This window comes from Bubalus kerabau, chromosome X (assembly GCF_029407905.1).
Source record: "Bubalus kerabau isolate K-KA32 ecotype Philippines breed swamp buffalo chromosome X, PCC_UOA_SB_1v2, whole genome shotgun sequence".
Taxonomy (NCBI): Eukaryota; Metazoa; Chordata; class Mammalia; order Artiodactyla; family Bovidae; genus Bubalus; species Bubalus kerabau.
The window spans coordinates 1,447,990-1,473,040 of record NC_073647.1 but is presented as its reverse complement, the minus strand read 5'-3'; the positions used below and the strand labels follow the sequence as shown (position 1 = coordinate 1,473,040).

At 44.2% G+C, this 25,051-nt stretch overlaps 1 pseudogene; it reads right to left on the bottom strand.

Annotated features, from left to right (window-relative positions):
- Positions 1-15,309: 15,309 nt before the first annotated feature.
- Positions 15,310-24,731, bottom strand: LOC129639875 (PI-PLC X domain-containing protein 1-like; annotated as a pseudogene).
- Positions 24,732-25,051: the final 320 nt, after the last annotated feature.

Genomic DNA, 25,051 nt, shown 5'->3' with positions numbered 1-25,051 from the left:
GGGTGGGATGATTTGGGAGAATGGCATTGAAACATGTATAATATCATATATGAAACGAGTTGCCAGTCCAGGTTCGATACACAATACTGGATGATTGGGCCTGGTGCACTGGGATGACCCAGAGGGATGGTATGGGGAGGGAGGAGGGAGGAGGGTTCAGGATGGGGAACACGTGTATACCTGTGGCGGATTCATGTTGATATATGGCAAAACCAATACAATATTGTAAAGTTAAAAAAAAGTAAACAAATATACAAACAAACAAACACTCCCTTACATTAACCACAGTAGGATCCTCTATGACACACCTCCCAGAGAATGGAAATACAAGCAAAATTAAACAAACCGGGCCTAATTAAACTTTAAAGCTTTTGCACAACGAAGGAAACTATGAGCAAGGTGAAAAGACAGCCTTCAGAATGGGAGAAAATAATAGCAAGTGAAACAACTGACAAATAATTAATCTCAAAAATATACAAGTAGCGGGGGAGGAACCAAGATGGCGGAGGAGTAGGATGGGGAGAACACTTTCTCCCCCACAAATTCATCAAAAGAGCATTTAAACATCGAGTAAATTCCACAAAACAACTTCCGAATGCCGGCAGAGGACATCAGGCACCCAGAAAAGCAGCCCAACTCTTCGAAAGGAGGTAGGAAAAAATATAAAAGACAAAAAAAGAGACAAAAGAGGGAGGGACGGAGTTCCGTCCCGGGAAGGGAGTCTTAAAAAGAGAGAAGTTTCCAAACACCAGGAAACCCTCTCACTGCCGAATCTGTGCCGAGCTTTGGAAGCACAGAGGGCAACATAAAAGGGAGGGGAAAAAAAAAATAAACAATTAAAAATCGCGGATTGTGAGCCCTACGGGAACTCCCCCAGCGGAGAAGCAGCACAGACGCCTGCACACGGCATTAGCAAGCGGGGGCTGGGCAGGGAAGTGCGGCACAGGCTGTGTCCCTTAGAGTAAGAATCGGGCCGAATGTCCTGAGCGCTATCTGAGCGAAATAATTTGGGCTAGCAAACCAGACTGTGGGATATCTACCACGCGAAAAGCCAGCCCTAACCTAAGACACCGCCAGGCCCGCGCACAGAACAAAGGACTGAACAGAGATAGCCGGCTGCAGACCTCCCCCTCCGGTGACAGGCAACCAGAGCCGGAAGGGGGCAATCGCAGCCCCAGAGAGACACTATCTATAAAACTGTAAGCAGGCTTCTTTGCTAACTAAAACTTCTTGGGGGTCTGGACGGTCAACATCTGCCTGAGAAGGTGCGCCGGTTTTACACCCAGATAACCGAGTGGCGGGGAGGCGATAAGTCGCAGCATTGGCGCCCGCCAAGCACCTCATCGCCTGAGCTGCTCGACCTGGGAAGAACACAAAACGCAGGCCCAACCGAGTCTGCGCCTCTGAGGACTACCCGAGTGCCTGAACCTGAGCGGCTTGGACCTGGGAGCTCAGTCCAGGGCCGGCCTCTGATTGTTCCCGGCGGAACAACCTAGAGCCCAAGCAGTGTGGGCAGGGAGGTTACACGCGCCGTGAGCGGGGGCAGACCCAGTGTGGCCGAGGCACTTCGAGCGCACGCCAGTGTTATCTGTTTGCAGCATCCCTCCCTCCCTCCCCACAGCGCGGCTGAACAAGTGAGCCTAAATTAAAAAAAAAAAAAAAAAAAAATAGGGTCCTCCACCATCCCCTTTGTGTCAGGGCGGGAACCAGACACTGAAGAGACCAGCAAACAGAAGAAGCTCTAACAGAGGGAAACGCCTTGGAAGCTACAGGCCATAGATTAAAACCCTGTGGTTACTACAGATTACATAGGAAGGGGCCTATAGATCTTGAGAAATATAAGTCGGACTAAGGAACTGCCAAAAATGAACTGAACCCACAATACTCACAACAAAACCAGAGAAAGACCTAGATATATTTTTACTATTTTTACGATCAATCTTTCTTTCTTTTTTTTTAATTAAAAAAAAATTTTTTTAAGTCCTCTATTGTCCTTTAATTTTCACTTTGATAACTATTACTTTGCAAAAAAAAAAAAAAGACCCTATTTTTTTTTTTTCTTCTTCAGCAAACTTCATATATATATTTTATAATTTTTTGACCGTGGTTTTTTTTTTTTTTTTTTTTTCTTTTTTCTTTTTCTTCTTTTCTTTAACATTGCATTTTTGAAATTCCAAACTCTACTCTAGATTTTTAATTTTAGCCTTTTGATATATGTTATCAATTTTGTACCTATAGTTTTTTTCATAATTGCTGTGACTTTTTTTTTTTTTTCCTCTGTTTCTTTCTCTTCTTCTTTTATATAACATCGTATATCTGCAATTCCAAACTCTACTCAAGATTTTTAATTTATGCTTTTTGGTATTTGATATCAATTTTGTACCTGTATTTTCTTTATAATTTTTGCGACATTGTTTTTGTTGGTTTGTTTGTTTTCTCTCTTTATTTTTCTTCTTCTTCTTCTTTTTTTTTTTTTTAACGTTGTATTTTTGAAATTCCAAACTCTACTCTGGATTTTTAATTTTTGCTGTTTGGTATTAGTTATCAATTTTGTACCTGTAGTTTCTTTATTACTTTCACGACCTTGTTTGTTTTTCTTTGTTCGTTTTTTCTCTCTTTCTTTTCCTTCTCCTTTTCATTAACATCGCATTTTTGAAATTCCAAACTCTACTCTAATTTCTAATTTTTGTTTTTATGTATTTGTTACCAATTTTGTACCTTTAAGAACCCAATCTTCAGGACCCATTTTTCACTAGTGTACGAGATTACTGGCTTGACTGCTCTCTCTCCCTTTGGACTCTCCATTTTCTCCACCAGGTCACCTGTATCTCCTCCCTAACCCCTCTCTACTCTACCCAACTCTGTGAATTTCTGTGTGTTCCAGACGGTGGAGAACACTTAAGGAACTGATTACTAGCTGGATCTGTCTCCCGCCTTTTCATTTCCCCCTTTTATCCTTCTGGCCACCTCTGTCTCCTGCCTCCTTCTTCTCTTCCCTGTATAACTCCGTGAACATCTCTGAGTGGTCCAGTTGTGGAGTGCACATAAGGAAGTGACTACTGGCTAGCCCACTCTCTCCACTATTGATTCCACCTCATCTCATTTGGGTCACCTCTAACTCCCTCCTCCCTCTTCTCTTCTCCATGTAACGCTGTGAACCTCTCTGAGTGACCCTCACAGTAGAGAAACTTTTCATCTTTAACGTAGATGTTTTATCAGTGGTGCTGTATAGAAGGAGAAGTTTTGAAACTACTGTAAAATTAAGACCGATAACTGGAAGTAGGAGGCTTAAGTCCAATCCCTGACTTCAGGGAACTCCTGACTCCAAGGAACATTAATTGACAGGAGCTCATCAAACGCCCCCATACCGACACTGAAACCAAGCACCACACAAGGGCCAACAAGTTCCAGGGAAAGACATAACAAGCAAATTCTCCAGCAACAAAGGAACACAGCCCTGAGCTTCAAGATACAGGCTGCCCAAAGTCACCCCAAAACCATAGACATCTCATAACTCATTACTGGACATTTCATTACACTCCAGAGAGAAGAAATACAGCTCCATCCACCAGAACATCGACAAAAGCTTCCCTAACCAGGAAACCTTGACAAGCCACCTGTACAAACCCACACACAGCGAGGAAACGCCACAATAAAGAGAACTCCACAAACTGCCAGAATACAGAAAGGACACCCCAAACTCAGCAATTTAAACAAGATGAAGAGACAGAGGAATAGCCAGCAGATAAAGGAACAGGATAAATGCCCACCAAACCAAACAAAAGAGGAAGAGATAGGGAATCTACCTGATAAAGAATTCCGAATAATGATAGTGAAATTGATCCAAAATCTTGAAATTAAAATGGAATCACAGATAAATAGCCTGGAGGCAAGGATTGAGAAGATGCAAGAAAGGTTTAACAAGGACTTAGAAGAAATAAAAAAGAGTCAATATATAATGAATAATGCAATAAGTGAAATTAAAAACACTCTGGAGGCAACAAATAGTAGAATAACAGAGGCAGAAGATAGGATTAGTGAATTAGAAGATAGAATGGTAGAAATAAATGAATCAGAGAGGATAAAAGAAAAACGAATTAAAAGAAATGAGGACAATCTCAGAGACCTCCAGGACAATATTAAACGCTACAACATTCGAATCATAGGGGTCCCAGAAGAAGAAGACAAAAAGAAAGACCATGAGAAAATACTTGAGGAGATAATAGTTGAAAACTTCCCTAAAATGGGGAAGGAAATAATCACCCAAGTCCAAGAAACCCAGAGAGTCCCAAATAGGATAAACCCAAGGCGAAACACCCCAAGACACATAGTAATCAAATTAACAAAGATCAAACACAAAGAACAAATATTAAAAGCAGCAAGGGAAAAACAACAAATAACACACAAGGGAATTCCCATAAGGATAACAGCTGATCTTTCAATAGAAACTCTTCAAGCCAGGAGGGAATGGCAAGACATACTTAAAATGATGAAAGAAAATAATCTACAGCCAAGATTATTGTACCCAGCAAGGATCTCATTCAAGTATGAAGGAGAAATCAAAAGCTTTTCAGACAAGCAAAAGCTGAGAGAATTCTGCACCACCAAACCAGCTCTCCAACAAATACTAAAGGATATTCTCTAGACAGGAAACACAAAAATTGTGTATAAATTCGAACCCAAAACAATAAAGTAAATGGCAACGGGGTCATACTTATCAGTAATTACCTTAAACGTAAATGGGTTGAATGCCCCAACCAAAAGACAAAGACTGGCTGAATGGATACAAAAACAAGACCCCTGCATATGTTGTCTACAAGAGACCCACCTCAAAACAGGGGACACATACAGACTGAAAGTGAAGGGCTGGAAAAAGATTTTCCATGCGAATAGGGACCAAAAGAAAGCAGGAGTAGCAATACTCATATCAGATAAAATAGACTTTAAAACAAAGACTGTGAAAAGAGACAAAGATGGTCACTACATAATGATCAAAGGATCAATCCAAGCAGAAGATATAACAATTATAAATATATATGCACCCAACACGGGAGCACCGCAGTATGTAAGACAAATGCTAACAAGTATGAAAGAAGAAATTAACAATAACACAATAATAGTGGGAGACTTTAATACCCCACTCACACCTATGGATAGATCAACTAAACAGAAAATTAACAAGGAAACACAAACTTTAAACGATACAATAGACCAGTTAGACCTAATTGATATCTATAGGACATTTCATCCCAAAACAATGAATTTCACCTTCTTCTCAAGTGCACATGGAACCTTCTCCAGGATAGATCACATCCTGGGCCATAAAGCTAGCCTTGGTAAATTCAAAAAAATAGAAATCATTCCAAGCATCTTTTCTGACCACAATGCAGTAAGATTAGATCTCAATTACAGGAGAAAAACTATTAAAAAATCCAACATATGGAGGCTGAACAACACGCTGCTGAATAACCAACAAATCACAGAAGAAATCAAAAAAGAAATCAAAATTTGCATAGAAACGAATGAAAATGAAAACACAACAACCCAAAACCTGTGGGACACGGTAAAAGCAGTCCTAAGGGGAAAGTTCATAGCAATACAGGCACACCTCAAGAAACAAGAAAAAAGTCAAATAAACAACCTAACTCTACACCTAAAGCAACTAGAAAAGGAAGAAATGAAGAACCCCAGGGTTAGTAGAAGGAAAGAAATCTTAAAAATTAGAGCAGAAATAAATGCAAAAGAAACAAAAGAGACCATAGCAAAAATCAACAAAACCAAAAGCTGGTTCTTTGAAAGGATAAATAAAATTGACAAACCATTAGCCAGACTCATCAAGAAACAAAGGGAGAAAAATCAAATCAATAAAATTAGAAATGAAAATGGAGAGATCACAACAGACAACACAGAAATACAAAGGATCATAAGAGACTACTATCAACAATTATATGCCAATAAAATGGACAACGTGGAAGAAATGGACAAATTCTTAGAAAAGTACAACTTTCCAAAACTCGATCAGGAAGAAATAGAAAATCTTAACAGACCCATCACAAGCACGGAAATTGAAACTGTAATCAAAAATCTTCCAGCAAACAAAAGCCCAGGTCCAGACGGCTTCACAGCTGAATTCTACCAAAAATTTAGAGAAGAGCTAACACCTATCCTGCTCAAACTCTTCCAGAAAATTGCAGAGGATGGTAAACTTCCAAACTCATTCTATGAGGCCACCATCAGCCTAATACCAAAACCTGACAAAGATCCCACAAAAAAAGAAAACTACAGGCCAATATCACTGATGAACATAGATGCAAAAATCCTTAACAAAATTCTAGCAATCAGAATCCAACAACACATTAAAAAGATCATACACCATGACCAAGTGGGCTTTATCCCAGGGATGCAAGGATTCTTCAATATCCAAAAATCAATCAATGTAATACACCACATTAACAAATTGAAAAATAAAAACCATATGATTATCTCAATAGATGCAGAGAAAGCCTTTGACAAAATTCAACATCCATTTATGATCAAAACTCTCCAGAAAGCAGGAATAGAAGGAACCTACCTCAACATAATCAAAGCTATATATGACAAACCCACAGCAAACATTATCCTCAATGGTGAAAAATTGAAAGCATTTCCTCTAAAGTCAGGAACAAGACAAGGGTGCCCACTTTCACCATTACTATTCAACATAGTTTTGGAAGTTTTGGCCACAGCAATCAGAGCAGAAAAAGAAATAAAAGGAATCCAAATTGGAAAAGAAGAAGTAAAGCTCTCACTGTTTGCAGATGACATGATCCTCTACATAGAAAACCCTAAAGACTCCACCAGAAAATTACTAGAACTAATCAATGACTATAGTAAAGTTGCAGGATATAAAATCAACACACAGAAATCCCTTGCATTCCTATACACTAATAATGAGAAAACAGAAAGAGAAATTAAGGAAACAATTCCATTCACCATTGCAACGGAAAGAATAAAATACTTAGGAATATATCTACCTAAAGAATCTAAAGACCTATATATAGAAAACTATAAAACACTGGTGAAAGAAATCAAAGAGGACACTAACAGATGGAGAAATATACCATGTTCATGGATTGGAAGAATCAATGTAGTGAAAATGAGTATACTACCCAAAGCAATCTATAGATTCAATGCAATCCCTATCAAGCTACCAACAGCATTCTTCACAGAGCTAGAACAAATAATTTCACAATTTGTATGGAAAAACAAAAAACCTCGAATAGCCAAAGCGATCTTGAGAAAGAAGAATGGAACTGGAGGAATCAACCTACCTGACTTCAGGCTCTACTACAAAGCCACAGTTATCAAGACAGTATGGTACTGGCACAAAGACAGAAATATAGATCAATGGAACAAAATAGAAAGCCCAGAGATAAATCCACGCACATATGGACACCTTATCTTCGACAAAGGAGGCAAGAATATACAATGGATTAAAGACAATCTCTTTAACAAGTGGTGCTGGGAACTCTGGTCAACCACTTGTAAAAGAATGAAACTAGAACACTTTCTAACACCATACACAAAAATAAACTCAAAATGGATTAAAGATCTAAACGTAAGACCAGAAACTATAAAACTCCTAGAGGAGAACATAGGCAAAACACTCTCTGACATACATCACAGCAGGATCCTCTATGACCCACCTCCCAGAATATTGGAAATAAAAGCAAAAATAAACAAATGGGACCTAATTAACCTTAAAAGCTTCTGCACATCAAAGGAAACTATTAGCAAGGTGAAAAGACAGCCTTCAGAATGGGAGAAGATAATAGCAAATGAAGCAACTGACAAACAACTAATCTCGAGAATATACAAGCAACTCCTACAGCTCAACTCCAGAAAAATAAATGACCCAATCAAAAAATGGGCCAAAGAACTAAATAGACATTTCTCCAAAGAAGACATACAGATGGCTAACAAACACATGAAAAGATGCTCAACATCACTCATTATCAGAGAAATGCAAATCAAAACCACTATGAGGTACCATTTCACGCCAGTCAGAATGGCTGCAATCCAAAAGTCTACAAGTAATAAATGCTGGAGAGGGTGTGGAGAAAAGGGAACCCTCTTACACTGTTGGTGGGAATGCAAACTAGTGCAGCCACTATGGAGAACAGTGTGGAGATTCCTTAAAAAACTGGAAATAGACATGCCTTATGATCCAGCAATCCCACTGCTGGGCATACACACTGAGAAAACCAGAAGGGAAAGAGACACGAGTACCCCAATGTTCATCGCAGCACTGTTTATAATAGCCAGGACATGGAAGCAACCTAGATGTCCATCAGCAGATGAATGGATAAGAAAGCTGTGGTGCATATACACAATGGAGTATTATTCAGCCATTAAAAAGAATACATTTGAATCAGTTCTAATGAGGTGGATGAAACTGGAGCCTATTATACAGAGTGAAGTAAGCCAGAAAGAAAAACACCAATACAGTATACTAACACATATATATGGAATTTAGAAAGATGGTAACAATAACCCTGTGTACGAGACAGCAAAAGAGACACTGATGTATAGAACAGTCTTATGGACTCTGTGGGAGAGGGAGAGGGTGGGAAGATTTGGGAGAATGGCATTGAAACATGTAAATATCATGTATGAAATGAGTTGCCAGTCCAGGTTCGATGCACGATACTGGATGCTTGGGGCTGGTGCACTGGGACGACCCAGAGGGATGGAATGGGGAGGGAGGAGGGAGGAGGGTTCAGGATGGGGAACACATGTATACCTGTGGCGGATTCATTTTGATATTTGGCAAATCTAATACAGTTATGTAAAGTTTAAAAATAAAATAAAATTAAAAAAAAAAAAAAAGCTAAGGCTTCAAAAAAAAAAAAAAAATATACAAGTAGCTCCACACCAGAATAATAAATGACCCAATCAAAAAATGGAACAAAGAACTGAAGAGACTTTTCTCCAAAGAAGACATACAAATGGCTAACAAACACATGAAAAGATGCTCAACATCACTCATTATCAGAGAAATTCAAATCATAACCACAATGAGGGATCATCTTCCACTGGTCAGAATGGCTGCTATCAAAAATTCTACAAACAGTAAATGCTGGAGAGGCTGAAGAGTAAGGGAACCCTCTTACATTGTTGGTGGGAATGCAAACTAGAACGGCCACTGTGGAGAACAGTGTGGGGATTCCTTAAAAAACTGGAAATAGAATTGCCATACAACCCAGAAATCCCACTGCTGGGCATACACACTGAGGAAACCAGAACTGAAAAAGACATGTATACCCCAATGCTCATTGCAGCACTGTTTACAATAGCTAGGATATGGAAGCAACCTAGATGTCCTTTAGCATAGAAATAGAAAAGAAAACCGTGGTACATATGACTCAGCTATTAAAAAGAATGTATTTGAATCACTTCTAATGAGGTGGATGAAACTGGAACCTATTATACAGAGTGAAGTATGTCAGAAGGAAAAACACCAATAGAGTATATTAACACACACACACACACACACACACACACACATATATATATATATATATAGAAATTAGAAAAATGGTAATGAAGACCACATATGCGAGGTGGCAAAAGAGACACAAATATAAAGAAGAGACTTTTGGACTCTGTGGGAGAAGGCCAGGGTGAGATGATTTGAGAGATTTGAGAGACATGTATATTATGATATGTGAAATAGATCACCCATCCAACTTTGATGCATGACATAGGGCACTCAAAGCCGGTGCACAGGGAAAACCCTAAGGGATGGGATGGGTAGAGAAGTGGTAGGGGTTTCAGGATGGGGAAGACATGTACACTCATGACGGATTTAACTCAACATATAGCAAAAATCACCACAATACTGAAAAGTAGCCTCCAATTAAAATAAATATATTAATTTAAAAGAAAAAGAGCCATGTACACGCTGTCTACAAGAAACCCACTTCAGACCTAAAGAAACATATAGACTGAAAGTGACAGGATGGAAAAATATATGCCATCCAAATGGGAATCAAAAGAAAGATGAAATAGCAATCTCATATCATACTTTAAACTAAAGAAGATTACAATAGAAAAGGAAGGACACTACATAGTGATGAAGGGATCAATACAAGATGAAAACATAGCAATTGTAAACATCTATGCCCCCAACATAGGAGCACCTCAATACATAAGACAAACACTAACAGACATTAAAAGAGAAACTGACAGTAAAACAATCATAGTTGACTTTAACTCCCCATCACACCAATGGACAGATCATCAAAACAGAAAATTAATACAGAAACACATGTCTTAAATGACACATGAGATGAGATGAATCTCATTGATATCTTCAGGACACGCCATCCAAATGGAGAAGAATACACCTTCTTCTCAAATGCACATGGAACATTCTCCAGGACAGACCACACCTTGGGTCCCAAATCAAACTTCAGTAAAATTTACAAAATTGAAATAGTATCAAGCATCTTCTCTGACCACAACACTATGAGACTAGATATCAATTAGAAGGAAAAAAAAAAAAAAACTGTAAGAAACACAAATCCATGGAGATTAAACAACAGGTTTCTAAATAACCAACAGGTTACTGAAGAAATCAAAATGGAAATCAAAAATTTTCTAGAAAAAAATGACAATGAAAACATAACAACTCAAAACCTATGGGATGCAGGAAAAGCAGTTGTAAGAGGGAAGTTTGTAACAATACAATCCTAACTCAAGAAACAAGAAAAGCATCGAATAGACAACCTTAATTCACTCCTGAAACAACTGATAAAGAAGAACAACAAAAAATAGCCAAAATTAGTACATGGAAAGAAATCATAAAGATCTGAACAGAAATAAATGAAAAATAAATGAAAGAAACAATAGCAAAGATTAATAAACAAAAATCTGGTTCTTTGAGAAGATAAACAAAATTCACAAACCTTTAGCCAGACTCATCAAGAAAAATAGAAGAATCAAATCAACAAACTTAGAAATGAAAAAGGAGAGGTTACAACAGAAAATGCAGAAATACAAAGGATTATAAGAGACTATTATAAACAACTCTATGGCAATAAAATGGATAACCTGGAAGAAATGGACAGATGCTTAGAAAAGCTCAATCTTCCAAGACTGAACCAGGAAGAAAGAGAAATTATGAACCACCCAATTACAAGCTCCAAATCGAAGCTGTGATCAAAAATTCCCAAAAGACAAAAGCCTAGGACCAGATGGCTTCACAGGTGAATTCTATCAAACATTCAGAGATGAGAGCAAATGCCTATCCTTCTAAAACTCTCAAAAAACTGCAGAGGAAGGAACACTTCCAAACTCATTCTATGAGGCTACCATCACCCTGATATCAAAACCAGACAAAGACAAGACAAAATAATAAAACTACAGGCCAATATCACTGATGAACATAGATACAAAAAATCCTCAGCAAAATTTTAGCAAGCAGAATTCAACAACACATCAAAAACCATGATCAAGTTAGGTTTATTCTAGGGATGCAAGGATTCTTCAATATTTGGAAATCAATCAATGTGACAGACCATATTAACCAAAGGAAAGCTAAAAATCATATGATAACCTACATAGATGCAGAAACAGCTATTAAATTTAAAAATTTTAAATTATTAAATTAAAAATAAAAAGTTTAAAAAGAAATAAACTAAAAAAGTTTAAAAAGTTGAAATAACTCAAATGCCCATCAACTGGTGATCGAATAAATAAAACATGCAATGCAAAATTATTTGGCCATCAAATGAATGGAGTTCTTATACAAGCTATAACATGCTAGAGCTCTGAAATGATTATGTTAATTAAAAGAAGCCAGAAACAAAAGTCTATGTATTACATTATTCTGTTCATGTGAATGTGTATGTCCCAGATTAGGTAATTCTCTAAAGATGGAAAACAGAGGGGTGAATGCAAGGGCCCAGATGAAGGGGATATGGAAAATGTCTGCCAACTGGAGAGTGTTTCCCATTGGAGTGATGAAAATATTCTAGAATGAGGCTGTGGTTATGGTTATTCAACCTATGAATAAGTTACAAATCAATGAATTATACAGCTTAACTAGTAAATTCATGGTACAGGTACAACATGTCTATAAATAAAATGTTTTTTTTTTTCAATCTACTGAAATTAACTTCTATGTCCAGGAATATTATCCTTCAAAAACAAAGGAGAAGGAGATGTTCTCATATGAACAAAAAATTGGGGAATTCATTCTCAGCAGATACCTTGTCTGTAAGAAATGTTAAAAGAAGTTATTTACACAGAATAAGATGATATTCAAGAGAAACTATGAGTTAAGAAAGACTGTTATGTTGAAGTTTGACAGAAAACAACAAAATTCTGGAAAGCAATTATTCTTCAATGAAAAGTTAATTGAAAAAATAAATGAAGGCAAATTGAAATGAAGGGTTTTTTTCTTATTATTAATTGGTAAAAGATAAATTCTTGTTTGGGCTTTTCCATCTTTGCTTTTCACCAATTATGCATCTTCATAATTAAAGTGGGTTTCATGTATACAAGATCTATTTTCACATAGTGGTAAAGAATCTGCCTGCAATGCAGGAGCCATAGCAGATGTGGATTCCACCTCTGGGTCAGGAAGATCCCCTGCAGGAGAGCATGGCAACCCACTCCACTGTTCTTGCCTGGAGAATCCCCGTGAACAGAAGAGACTGGTGGGCTTACAGTCCATGGGATGGCAAAGAGTTGGACATGACTGTGCAAGTAAACAACAGCAGACACATATTCCTAACAGAAACTCTGAAGATACTAAAAATAGATGAGAAAATTGTCAGCCTAAACAGAGCAAAACAAACAAACAACCTAGATTGTAGAGCTGAATTATAAAAGGTTTTAGGCAATAAAATGTCTCCCAACAGTAGTGTAAACAGTGTGTCCCACACAAGAGAGAGGAGTAATTTTTAATACTCACTCAATAGAAAAACATTCTAGTTACATTCATAAATTAAAGGAAATTTAAATGTCCAGAAAACAAACATAGTATACAATCTACTGATCATTTAATACCTAATTAAGACTGTAAAACTGTAAGGGAATTTTTAAGAAAAAAACATCTGTGAAAGTTTAAGCAGCCCCCAATGAAAAGAGTTGGACACGACTGAGCAACTGAACTGAACTGAAGCAGCCCCAATGAACGTAATTTTATTTCCTTTTTTCCATAGTCTCAGAATAATTGACAATTAAGATTGAATTTCACTTTAAAACATATTTTTCAATTTCAGCAGGATATTTCATATTCAAATATAAGATTTTTCATGCTAAAAACGTTTGTACCTTGCAGTGAATATTTTGTTTCACTGATTTAGACATAAATAAAATCACATTGTGTGTCTTTGCCTTGACCATCTTTGTGGCATCACTGTGCATTTAGAATCAACTGTTTGAATGTGTGGACTGTGAAGTTTTTGGGTCACGTACTGTTGAAGCCTAGCTTGAAGGATTTTGAACATTACCTTGCTAGCATGTGAAATGAGTGCAGTTGTGTGGTAGTTTGAACATTGTTTGGCATTGCCCTTCTTTGGGATTGAAATGAAAACAGACCTTTTCCAGTCCTGTGGCCACTGCCAAGTTTTCCAAACTGGCTGGCGTATTGACTGTAGCACTTTAACAGTAGCATCTTTCCGGATTTGAAAGAGCTCAGCTGGAATTTAATCACCTCCACTAGCTTTGTTCATACTGATGCTTCCTAAGGCCCACTTGACTCTGCACTCCAGGATGTCTGGCTCTAGGTTAGTGATCACACCATCATGGTTATCCAGGTTATTAAGATTTGTTTCGGAGAAGGCAATGGCAACCCACTCCAGCACTCTTGCCTGGAAAATCCCATGGACAGAGGAGCCTAGTAGGCTGCAGTCCATGGGGTCGCTAAGAGTCGGATACACTTAGCATCTTCACTTTCACTTTTCACTTTCATGCATTGGAGAAGGAAATGACAACCCACTCCAGTGTTCTTGCCTGGGAGCCTGGTGGGCTGCCGTCTGTGGGGTCGCACGGAGTCGGACACGACTGAAGCGACTTAGCAGCAGCAGCAGCAAGATTTGTTTAAACAGTTTTTCTGTGTATTCTTGCTACCTCTTCTTAATCTTTTCTGCTTTAGTTAGGCCCATAACGTTTCTTTCCTTTATTGTGCCTGTCTTTGCATGAAATGTTCCCTTGCTATGTCTCATTTTCTTGAAGAGATCTCTAAGTCTTTCCCATTCTATTGGTTTCCTCTGTTTCTTTGCTTTATTCAAATCCCTTGTGAGTATACATTGGAAGTGACAAATAGATTCAAGGGTTAGATCTGGCACACAGAGTACCAGAAGACCTATGGATGGCAGTTCCTAACATTGTACAGGAGGTGGTGATCAAAACCATCCACAAGAAAAAGAAATGCAAAAAGGCAAAGAGGTTGTCTGAGGAGGCCTTACAAATAGATGAGAAGAGAAGAGAAAGGCAAAGGAGACACAGAAAGATATAGCCACCTGAATGCAGTCCAAAGACTAGCAAGGAGAGATAAGAAGACCTTTTTAAGTGAGCCACCAGGGAAGTCCCTTATCTAATAAAAGGGGGTCTCAGTGAGATCACTATGCACTGAGTCCCCTCTTATGGACACTATAGTGTCCCTCTTATGGACACTAGTGTCCATAGTGCCTCCTCCCCTCCCCAACTGGGGGTCACTGTCTTACTCTCACCACCCAGGGGGAGGGGGCACCCCAGCCTCTCCCATGGGGAAGTCATAGACCCGAGAACCAGGTGTGGCTCCCTGAGGATGTGATTGTACAAATCATGTGCTCACCTTTAATCATCACCTCACAGCCAGCATTTGCCGAGAGATACATGGAGGACGGAGGAGACTATGGACGCTACCACCTGGCCCCACCTCTGCAGTCACCCACGTTCAGTGCACGGGCAGATGGATGACCAGCCCCTCAGGACAGGGCTGAGAATAGCCTCTGCAATGCCCAGCTCCTCCACACGCCGTCTGGCAGCCCCGAGGTGGCTTCCAGTTCAGGCCAGTGACGTTGCAGGACGTGACTGAGACACAGCCTCAGCGTTACCCAGCTCCACCCATGTGCCATCCGTCTGCCCCAAAACAGCTTCTGGTTCAGCCCAGTGACATCACAGGATGCGAACGAGGAGTGGCCTGCACCATGCCCAGCTCCTCAGTGCGCCATCCGTCAGCCCCAAGCCAGCTTCCAGTTCAGGCCGGTAACGTCACAGCACGTGACTGAGACGCAGAGTCCACGATGCCCCCCAGCTCCACACACGCACTGTCCATCAGCCCTGAAGCAGCTTCCAGTTCAACCCGATGACATCGCCAACAAACCCGTCAGCCCACATGAGGTCGCCTGTGATGGTGTTGGTACAGCCGGTGGCTGACCCTGGGCACTGGCCCTTCACCCATGTGCAAAGGCAGGGGAGCCCCCACTGGGTCAGCTTCACCAGGGACCAGGCCGGTTGGACGCAGACAAACTCCAGGTTCTCTGTGAGGTTTATGCCGGCCATAAACAGCCTGCCTGGGACAAGAGAGGGCTGCTGTTCATGGTGCCGGCTGTGGGGTCAGCTGCCCACATGTTAGTCACTAACCCATGGAGTCATGTGGCCAACCAAACTATGTGGTCACCAACCCACGTGGTCACCCACCCATTGGGTCACTAACCTGAGAGGTTATGCAGTCACCTCTCCACATGATTACCCACTCACACCGTCACCCGCCCACACGGTCACCCACTCACCGGGTCAGCAACTCACATGGTAACCCACCCTGCAATCAGCAACTCAAACCGGTCACCCACCCACACGATCTCCTGCCCATGTGACCAGTAACCCATGGGGTCACCCACCCAGGCAGTCACCCACCCATGCGAGCCCTAAACCATGGGGTTCACCTGCCCACGCAGTCACCAAGCTGTGCCATCACCCGCTCAGACTCTGGCCTCCGCAGTGGTCAGAGATTCAGATGTCTGACAAAGACCAAAGTTCAGACAGAAGGGGCTCACAGGGGTGTTGACTCATGAATTTCTCCTGTTACAGAGGGCAGGCGGGCTGGACAGTGATCCCAAAGATGTCCATGTCCTGGCCCCGTATGGTGGACACAGTAACATCCCCAAGGATGTCCATGCCCTGCTCCCCATGTGGTGAACAGAATAGTATCCCTTAATACCTCCTATTCCATTTCTCCATTTGAACCCAAAGCCAGCCCCATGCACTAGGACATGCATATGACCAGGTATCCCGGTGTGAAGGCGGCACTCACCTGGGTGGCTGCAGCTCTTCATGTGCTACAGGTAGTGGACAAGGTCTTGGGGCTTCACCTGGTTCCCCCACCAGTAGGGGATACCAGGCCACGGTTCTACATGCTGACTCATGGATGCCTCATCCTTGTACGACAGGATGACCTACTGGCCCTGGGACCACAGCTGGTGCAGAGTCAGCACCTCCTGGGGGGAGAATCATCTGGGTGCCTGTGAGACATGTGCACAGTGGTTATTGGGGTGCCTTGTGACACGATATGTCAGTTATTGGAGGTGTCTGAGAAGCTACAGTGATGTGTGGATTATTAGGGTGTCTATGAGCAGTGATGGGCTGGTTACTGGGTTCTCTGTGAGAAGAGACAGTCATGGGTGGGTTATTGGCATGTCTGAGTAGAGACACTAGTGGGTAGATTACTGGGGTGTCTTGAGCAGTGATGGGTTGATTATTGGGGTGCCTGAGTGGAAACAGAGCTGGGTGGATTATTGGGGTTTCTGATAGGAAACAGCGAGTGGATTACTGGGGCATCTTGAGGCGTGATTGGTGGATTTGTGGGGTGTCCGAATAGAGACCGGGAAGGGTGTATTATTGAGGGTGCCTGTGACCAGTGATGGGCTGGTTATTGGGGTGTTTGAGTGGAGACAGTAGTGGGTGGATTACTGGGATTCTGTGAGCAGCATCACCCAGTGCCTGAATCAGCCTCATGAAGCTAGCGAATAGTCTGATTGCAGTGAAACCTAGTGCTCCCACTGCCCTCGCTGCCAAGAGCATGGGGAGCCTGTGGCCCCTGATCACTCCATGGGGACACAGCATGTCCCCAAAGATGTTCTTGATGCAGTCCATCAGGTACTCGTGCAGGTCCTCCGTCATGCCCTTGAAGTTCCTGCACGCCAGGATAACCACTTCCTGGGAGTGGTTCTCCAGCCATTCTGAGATCTCCATGAGGGCGTTCTGGGTGGGGGTGGAGGAGACGGGCCTTTTAGTGAGAGACAGAGGGGCGTGGGTGGGGACTTCCCCCAGCACAGCCACTCTACAGACGGGTTGGGGGGTCCTGACACAAAAAGACATAAAGCATGGCACCTGCTCCCAAGGGACCGAGTCTCTCCTGAATGGCAGTGGGGAGTTGTGGCATTGCTCTTGTGTGTGTGTGTGTTTGTGTGTATGTACACGCTCCTGTAGGTACAGGTGCACATGCAGGTGTTCATGTGTTCAGGGTCTGTGTGTGCATGGATATGCCTGTGTGTGTGTGTGCGCACAGAAGCAGAGAGCAGTGCTTATAATATTGTGTGAAATCTGTACTCCTGGTAGCATGCGAGGGCAGCAGGGTACATGCACACTGAGGCCCAGGACAGAACCTCCAGACCCCAAGGGTCATGAGGTTCTGTGGTGGGGGCACCGGGGGCCAAGGCCAGAGTGAAACACTAAGTGACTTGGCCAGCAGCTGAAAGAATGGACTGGACACCCCAAAACTGGACACAGGTAAGGATGTGTCAGGGACCTGGTATAGCCAAATTCTGGGAGACACCCCAGAGGCCAGAGGTACAGGTGTGAGTTCAGAAATGCACGTTGGTCTGGAATTCTGAGTGACTGATGCCAGAGGTCAGTCCTCTCCTGCCTGGAGTGGATGCGTGTCCATCTCCTTAGAGGCCAGTGTCTTCTAATGGGAGTGGACCTGTGTTGTCCCCTTAGAGATCAGCATCTCCTGCCTGGAGTGACCATATGTCCATCTGAGTGGACGTGTGCCCATCCCCTCAGAGGCCCTCCCCCTCCTGCCTGGACCAGACATGGGTGTCCCTAGATGGCAGACACCCCCCCAGTCCCTACCCCCTGTCCCCACCCCTACCTCCCTTAGGGCCGTCATGTACACCATGTGGCCAGAGTGCAGGTTCCTCTCAGTGCCCTCCTCCATGTGCACCATCCGCAGGTCCTTGTGCCAGCATCCAGCTGCTTCGTGATGCTCAGCACCTGCACACCTGTGCTGGGCAGAGAGGGCGGCCCCCTGCTTAGGGGCTGGGCATGCACTGAGGACGCCCAACTGAGGGCCACATTATCCACTGTGAAATCCAGTGTTGGTGCTGCTGGGGTTGAGGCCCTGCTTCTGGGAACAGGGTCTCCAGGGTCACTGATCAGGTGGAGCACAGATCTGAGGTCCAGATTGTGGTCATGGGGGGGGGGGTGTTCCTGCAGAGTCCAGCCTCACCCTCCTCTCAGGCAGTCTCTGGGTGAAAGCTCCTTGTGGGTTCAACAGCCCAGGCTCCACAACACCTAAGCTGGACCCTTCAACATGAGGACATACAAGACCCACAGAGGTCTGTGCCCACCCCCACAAACAGCACTAGGAAAGGCAAGGAACCAAGGGGAGAGAACAAAAGGAAGAAACATCTGTCCACCACACAAATAAGACAGGAAAAAGCAAAAATAAGTTTAACATAAATTGAAAAGTGAAAGTTGCTCAGTTATTTCCAAGTCTTTTCGATCCGATGGACTGTAGGCCACCAGACTCCTCTGTCCATGGAATTATCCAGGCAAGATTACTGGAGTGCGTTGCCATTCTCTTCTCCAGATTTTCCCAACCCAGGAATTCAACCCATATCACCCGCATTGCAAGCAGATTCTTTACCAACTGAGCCACCAGGGAAGCCCTAATATAAATTCATAGCAGAAAACATACTGTGTCCTCTACAAGGAGTCATAATGGAAAAAGGAAAAAAAAAAAAACATACAAATAAAAAAAAGGAAAGAAAATAATAGATTCTCTCTATCCAAAATAAAAGAAAAAGCAAAAACTAATATTAACATAAACTAATAGCAGAAAATGGTACTGTGTTCTCTACACAGAGTCATAATGGAAAAAGAAAAAAATAAGATAAAAAATGGGAAAGGAAGTCACAGCACCTCTCTCCCAATCCAAATTAAAAGAAAAAGCAAAGATTCATCTGAATATTGTCAGCTATACACAGGCACTTGCCATCTACCTCTACAAAGATTAAATGAAGTGCTGCTGCAGTCGCTGATCTTCAACACCCCCTGAAAGACCACCACCCGTGCCCCCCACCATGCACACACCCAGGTCTCTTTGGCAGCCATACCACTTGAGACCACAGCACCGAGGCCCCCGCGGATGGAGGGACCCTGCCCTGGAGGGACGCAGAACAGAGAGACCCAGCAACAAGGGGCCCTCAGAGCAGAGGGACCCCAGTCCTGCAGGACTCCTGGGCTCTGGTGGACCCCCTCCTGCTCCCTCCCTCCTCTGGGTGTGAACTCTTAAGGCCAGGCTGAAGGCCCCTGATGCAAGGAGGAATGTAGTTTGTCCACATTCCAGCCCTGGCTCTCTGCCAATCAGATCCCCTGAGGGGGATTCCAGCAACCTGGAACCTCCCAGGAGGAAGCAATTACACAAGGCAAGAGCTGTGGTTGACAGCCTTTTGTCTTCTTAGGAGGACCAGCCTGGGAGCAGAAAAACCAGGAATATGATTGCCCCTCAAGTGCGGGTTCAGGAAGGCGGTGGCCATCTGTCCCCTGCTGGTGGGCCCCTGCTCCTGCGGGCACCTGGGCCCAGGTGGGTTTTCTACCCTGCCCTGCATCCACCCCCTGGCTAATGTGTGTGCCAGTGACAGGACTGCTGTCAATTGGGTGCCCCCTCTCCACAGACAGGGCCCCTGCCATTGACTACTCTCCATCCTCCGCAATGACTGCCTCCTACCCCGACTTCTCTCCACCCCATAAAACCCCTGATCCACCCTGCAGAAGCACTACAGGGGAGGGGTGTTAGTGTGTGCATGTGTTCTCAGTTGCTTCATTTCGTCTCGACTCTCTGTGACCCCATGGACTGTATAGCCTGCCAGGCTCCTTTGTCCATGGCATTTCCCAGGTGAGAATACTACAGTGGGGTGCCATTTTCTCCTCCATGGGATCTTCCTGGCTCAGTGATCAAACCCGGGTCCCCTGCATTGCAAGCTGATTCTTTACTGTCTGAGCCACCAAGAAAGTCTCCCTGGAGGGGGTGCCAGGGTACAAATGCAAACCCACCTCAGAGTACATGGGAACTCAGCTATTGCTTATCTGGGACCAAAAAGGAGCTCTGGTGTCAGCTCAGCTGCACAAAAGGCGGGACCCAGCTTCCCCCTTCCCCTCCCAGCTCCCCCAGCCTCTGTGACTTCAGACAGTGATGCTGTTAGTCCATGGGTCCCCGTTCTGGCTTCAGGCTAGTTCCAGAGTAAAGCTGTGTCCTTTCCTACTTTTCTTGGAGGCTCTCTGGGTGGGGAAGATCTCCTGGAGGAAGGCATGGTGAACCACTCCAGTATTCTTGCCTGTAGAATCCCATGGACAGAGAAGCCTGGCCAACTATAGTCCATGGGGTCGCAATGAGTCAGGCATGACTGAGCGACTAAACAATTCTGCTTTACAGCAGGTTTGTTCTCAATACCGTTTCCCCAACAAGGATAAGGACACTGCCCCCTGTGGGTGACACTAGTGGCTGGAGCTGGGTCCAGGGCCCGGGCATGCCTGCAGTCTCTCACCTGGGTGGTGGACCACTTGAGCACCACGGGCAGGGTGACACATGGCAGCACTTTGCCCAGAAGCTGCAGCAGCCTCGACTCCTTGTGAGAGATGGGTGACTTCTTGTTCAGGCAGTATGTCATCATGCCGTGGCTCCCTGCAGGCAAACCAGGTGGGGGACATGTCACCCCCTGAGCCTGTCCTCTGTGCCCCCAAGCCGTCCTAAGGATGCACAGCTATAGCGCCGCGGGGCATGGGGGAGTCCCAAAAGTCATATCCACTGAGTCCCGGGAACTGAATCTTGTCCGGAAATGGGATCTCTGCAGCTGTGAGAAAGTGAAAGTCAATTTATTTAAGGAATCCCGTTTTTGGACAGAAAAGGCTTAAGATGGCTTTTGATTTTATGGTTTCTTGCCAGGAGCCAGCACGAGAGTTCCCACCCATGACAAAGTTCATGCGGAGAGGCCTGACATGCAAAGGCGAGTCAGGACTCGAGGGCCCCCCTGGATCTGCCTGAGTGTCTACCCCCAAAGCAGAATCTGTCTGTTTTACTATTTTACGACTTTGACCAACTCCTCTGACATTAATGGGGAGCTATCCCCATCACCTTTTCCTTGAAGGAAATCAACTTAGAGCTCTAGCTAATTAGCCTCCTGGGCATAATAGTAGTGTTTCAATCCAAACCCCTCAGATGGCTCTCTAACTTGCCTGAAAGGTTTACCTGGACTCCTACAGCTACGCATACGATTGTTTACAGTCTCCCAACCGGAGAGGCATGGGAAGCTTAAGATATTCAAATAGTATAGAGCCTCTTGGAGAGTTAGAAATTGTTAGAATAGAACTAGTAAAATATTTCATTGTTGAGCCAATGCTTGCTGCCAAGTTTCCACATCCCCTGTATTGTGTCCTTGGGAGTATATTAATTAATATAGTTGGTATATACAAATAATAAGTAGTGGCCTTGGTGTTAACAACTTTAGACCCTTAAGGTAATAAATTCTTTCCTTGTTGTAAGCCCACTGCACCTTTGCCCTATAGGAATGCAACTTTATCTAACACGTTTGGAGGATGGCGCCCAACTTTAAAATAATTACTCTTAGAGAAAATAAGTCTTATGGTTGACAAACTATTATCAGAGTCATAAAATGTTAACAGGCCTTCTGGCCAGAAGATGAGGTAAATCACCTAAAGCATTTGTATACTATAAGTTTGCAGAAAAGAAAGCCTGGTCTCAATAAGGATCAAAGACTGCTGACTTTGCATGATTTTACACCCCCTATTATCCTCTATACACAACTTAAGGTATATAAGCCCCCTTTGAAAATAAAGCTACGGGCCTTGCTCATCAGGCTTGGTCTCCCCGTGTCGTTCTTGCTTCCTTTTCTCTCCTTTTCTTCTCTTTTCTTCCTTCAGGGTGACTGATCGGAGCATGGGGGCTCTCTGAGACCACTTACTTGCCTGGGTTTCTAAGACCCACTCGAGAAGGTGCCCAGGGTGGGGCACCTTCCGTGATTCGAGAGGGTGCCTGTGGCCTCCGTGGTCAGAGCAAGTTCGGTGTCACGAACTTTATTAGTTTCCCACGTAAACGAGTCAGGTCAAGCCCCTGTGTCTTTATCCTTTTATCTATCCTTTTAATCACCAACGCAGTCCTCCCGAGGGAATCCCTGGATCCAACTGGGGCTGGACCCCTGGAGTTTCTTGTTTCCCAGGTGGTTGTCATGGCAAAGAGCCTGCTTGCCAAAGCAGGAGGCACAAATGATGCAGGGGTGATCCCTGGGTTGGGAAGATCCCCTGGGAAGGGAATGACAACCCACTCCATTATTCTTGCCTGCAGAATCCCATGGGCAGAGGAGCCTGGCGGGTACAGTCCATGGGGTTGCAAAGAGTCAGACACAACTGAGCACAGGCAGACCCTCTTTAGGTACAAGTACTTTGAAGTTATTCATAGTATTTTCAGACTCTTTATGATGCCAGTGTTGTCATTTATTTATGGTCATTTAAGTGTGGTTTCTTTTATTCTTTTTCCTTTTAAATCTGTGTGGTCTGTTTCAGAGACAGTGTGGGGGAGATTCATACTTTAGCAGTCACTTGGGGACAATCCAGAAATCCTTCCCTTCCCTCTCCTAACATAGGTTTGCACTAGCTTTATTTCTCTCTCTCTCTCTCTCTCTCTCTCTCTCTTTTTTTTTTTTTTCTTATTTATTCTCAGGGTCAAGGGACAGGAAGGAGGATTTACAAGTTCATAATATAATTTGATTTGATGATGTTACAGAAGAGTGAATGGATGGGTGGATAGATAAGTGGATGCATGGATGAATGGATGGTGGGTGGGTGGATGGATGGATCAGTGTATGGGTGGGTGATGGATTGGTCAGTGAATGGATGGATGGATGATGGATGGTTGATTTATGGATGGATGGGTGCGTGGATGTGTGGGTGGTTAAATGGATGGATGAGTGGATGGGTGTGTGTGTGGGTGGATGGATGGATGGGTGGGTCAGCAGCATGTGGTCCATACACACAGTGGTGTATGACTCACCATGAAAAGGAGTGAAGTTCTGACACAGGCTACATCGTGGATGGACCTTGAACACACGATGGTCAGTGAGAGAAGCAGACACAGAAGGACACATTTTATGTGTCCATTTATAAGAGATGTCCAGAACAGGCAAATGTACAAAGATAGAAGCAGATGAGTGGTGCCCGGGCTTGAGGGAGAGGCATCATGAGTTATTATGTAAGGGGTACAGGAAGGAGAGAGGCCAAGGGTCCCTCTGTGGATGGAGGAGGTCTGAAGACTCGGAAGCCTCCTCCTTGTTGGGCCCTCACAGCCTTCCCTATGGGGAAGCACCGGGAAGGGCTGAGAGACTGGGTCCACGGTTCCCTGTCTGTTCCACACCCTCAAGGGAAGGGCTGTGTGGGGGCCCCTCCTCCCGGGGGGTGGGGGTGGCCAGCATAGAACCCCACAGCTGTGGAAAGGGTGAGAAAGAATCTAAAGCTGCCTTCCATAGAAAACAGCACTTCCTGTTTGTCCAACTGTCCATGTGTGCTCCCAGCAGGCAGTGCCCAGGGTCACAGAGCCAGGGCAGGGCCCAGTGTTGGCATGGCCAGAGGAGTGCTGGTGGAGACTGGGGTGTGTTTGCACCTTGAGGAGGTGAGCAGGGTGCTGTCTGGCAGGGACCCTCCCCTTCCAGGCCACGGTGTCTGGTGGCCACCCCTCTGATGGCCTGAGCACAGCAGTGTCACCCTGGAAGTGCCCGCCTACCTGGTCACCACTGGGCATCCCCAAGTCGAGATGCCCACCCATGGCTGAGCCTTGCAGCACTTTTTGCAACCAAACTGGCTACAGTCAGAGGTTCCTCATTTTAATTAGATAGTTCTGGTACGACTTATCGAGTTGTTTTGGGGTGGGTGGCCCCCTTAAACTTTGGGCCCTCCAGGCTCAAGTGCAGAATGTGCTGCACAAGCTCTGATGGAAAACGTGGGCAGAAAGGTGAGGAGTCCCCAGGAGTAGGACAGAGTGGCTGAGAAAACACAACCCTGCCCCCCAGGGTGGCTAGCATGTGTCCTGGAGGCAGACTCTAGGGGGTTCACATACCTTCTGGGTTGAATGTTATAAAGTGGACAGACGAGGGTAGGTGCTGGTATGTATGTGTGCAGTATGTGTGCATGTGTGTTTGCTGTGTGTGTGAATGTGTGTGTGTGTGTGTGTGTGTGTTCAATGTCCCTGTGTGTGCCTGCATGTGTGCATATTTGGCACTGAGGCTTCCTACACTCAGGCCCATCTCCCAGCCACATCCCCGCGGAGCTGAGCCTGTGGGGCCTCACCTGGGATGGAGAGGTGGTGCAGGGGCATGTCCCAGAGCCGAGAACTCAGCACTGACATCCATTCCGCGTTTGCCTTGGTGGCACAGGAAGGAGCCAGGCGAGCTCACCTGCCAGACCATCGGAGGCTGAGCCTGGGAGATCTGGGGGAGGAAATAGGGCATTGCATAATTAAAACAGGACATACAGAAGACCCGGTGCTGGCGGCGTGGAGGCGTGGCTCTGAGAATCACGAAACTGCGGACTTCTCTCCAAGAGAAAGGAGGATGGGGTGGTGAAGAGGGGAGAAGAGCTCTAGAGACAGAGAGACTGAGACACAGAGAGAAATGGACAGAGACATGAAGAGAGACAGAAACAGAGAGAGGGGAGAGACACAGGAGGTGAAGTGAGGGCTTGAGGAGGAGCAAGGGAGGGGGGAGACAGGGACCAACAGACAGACCCC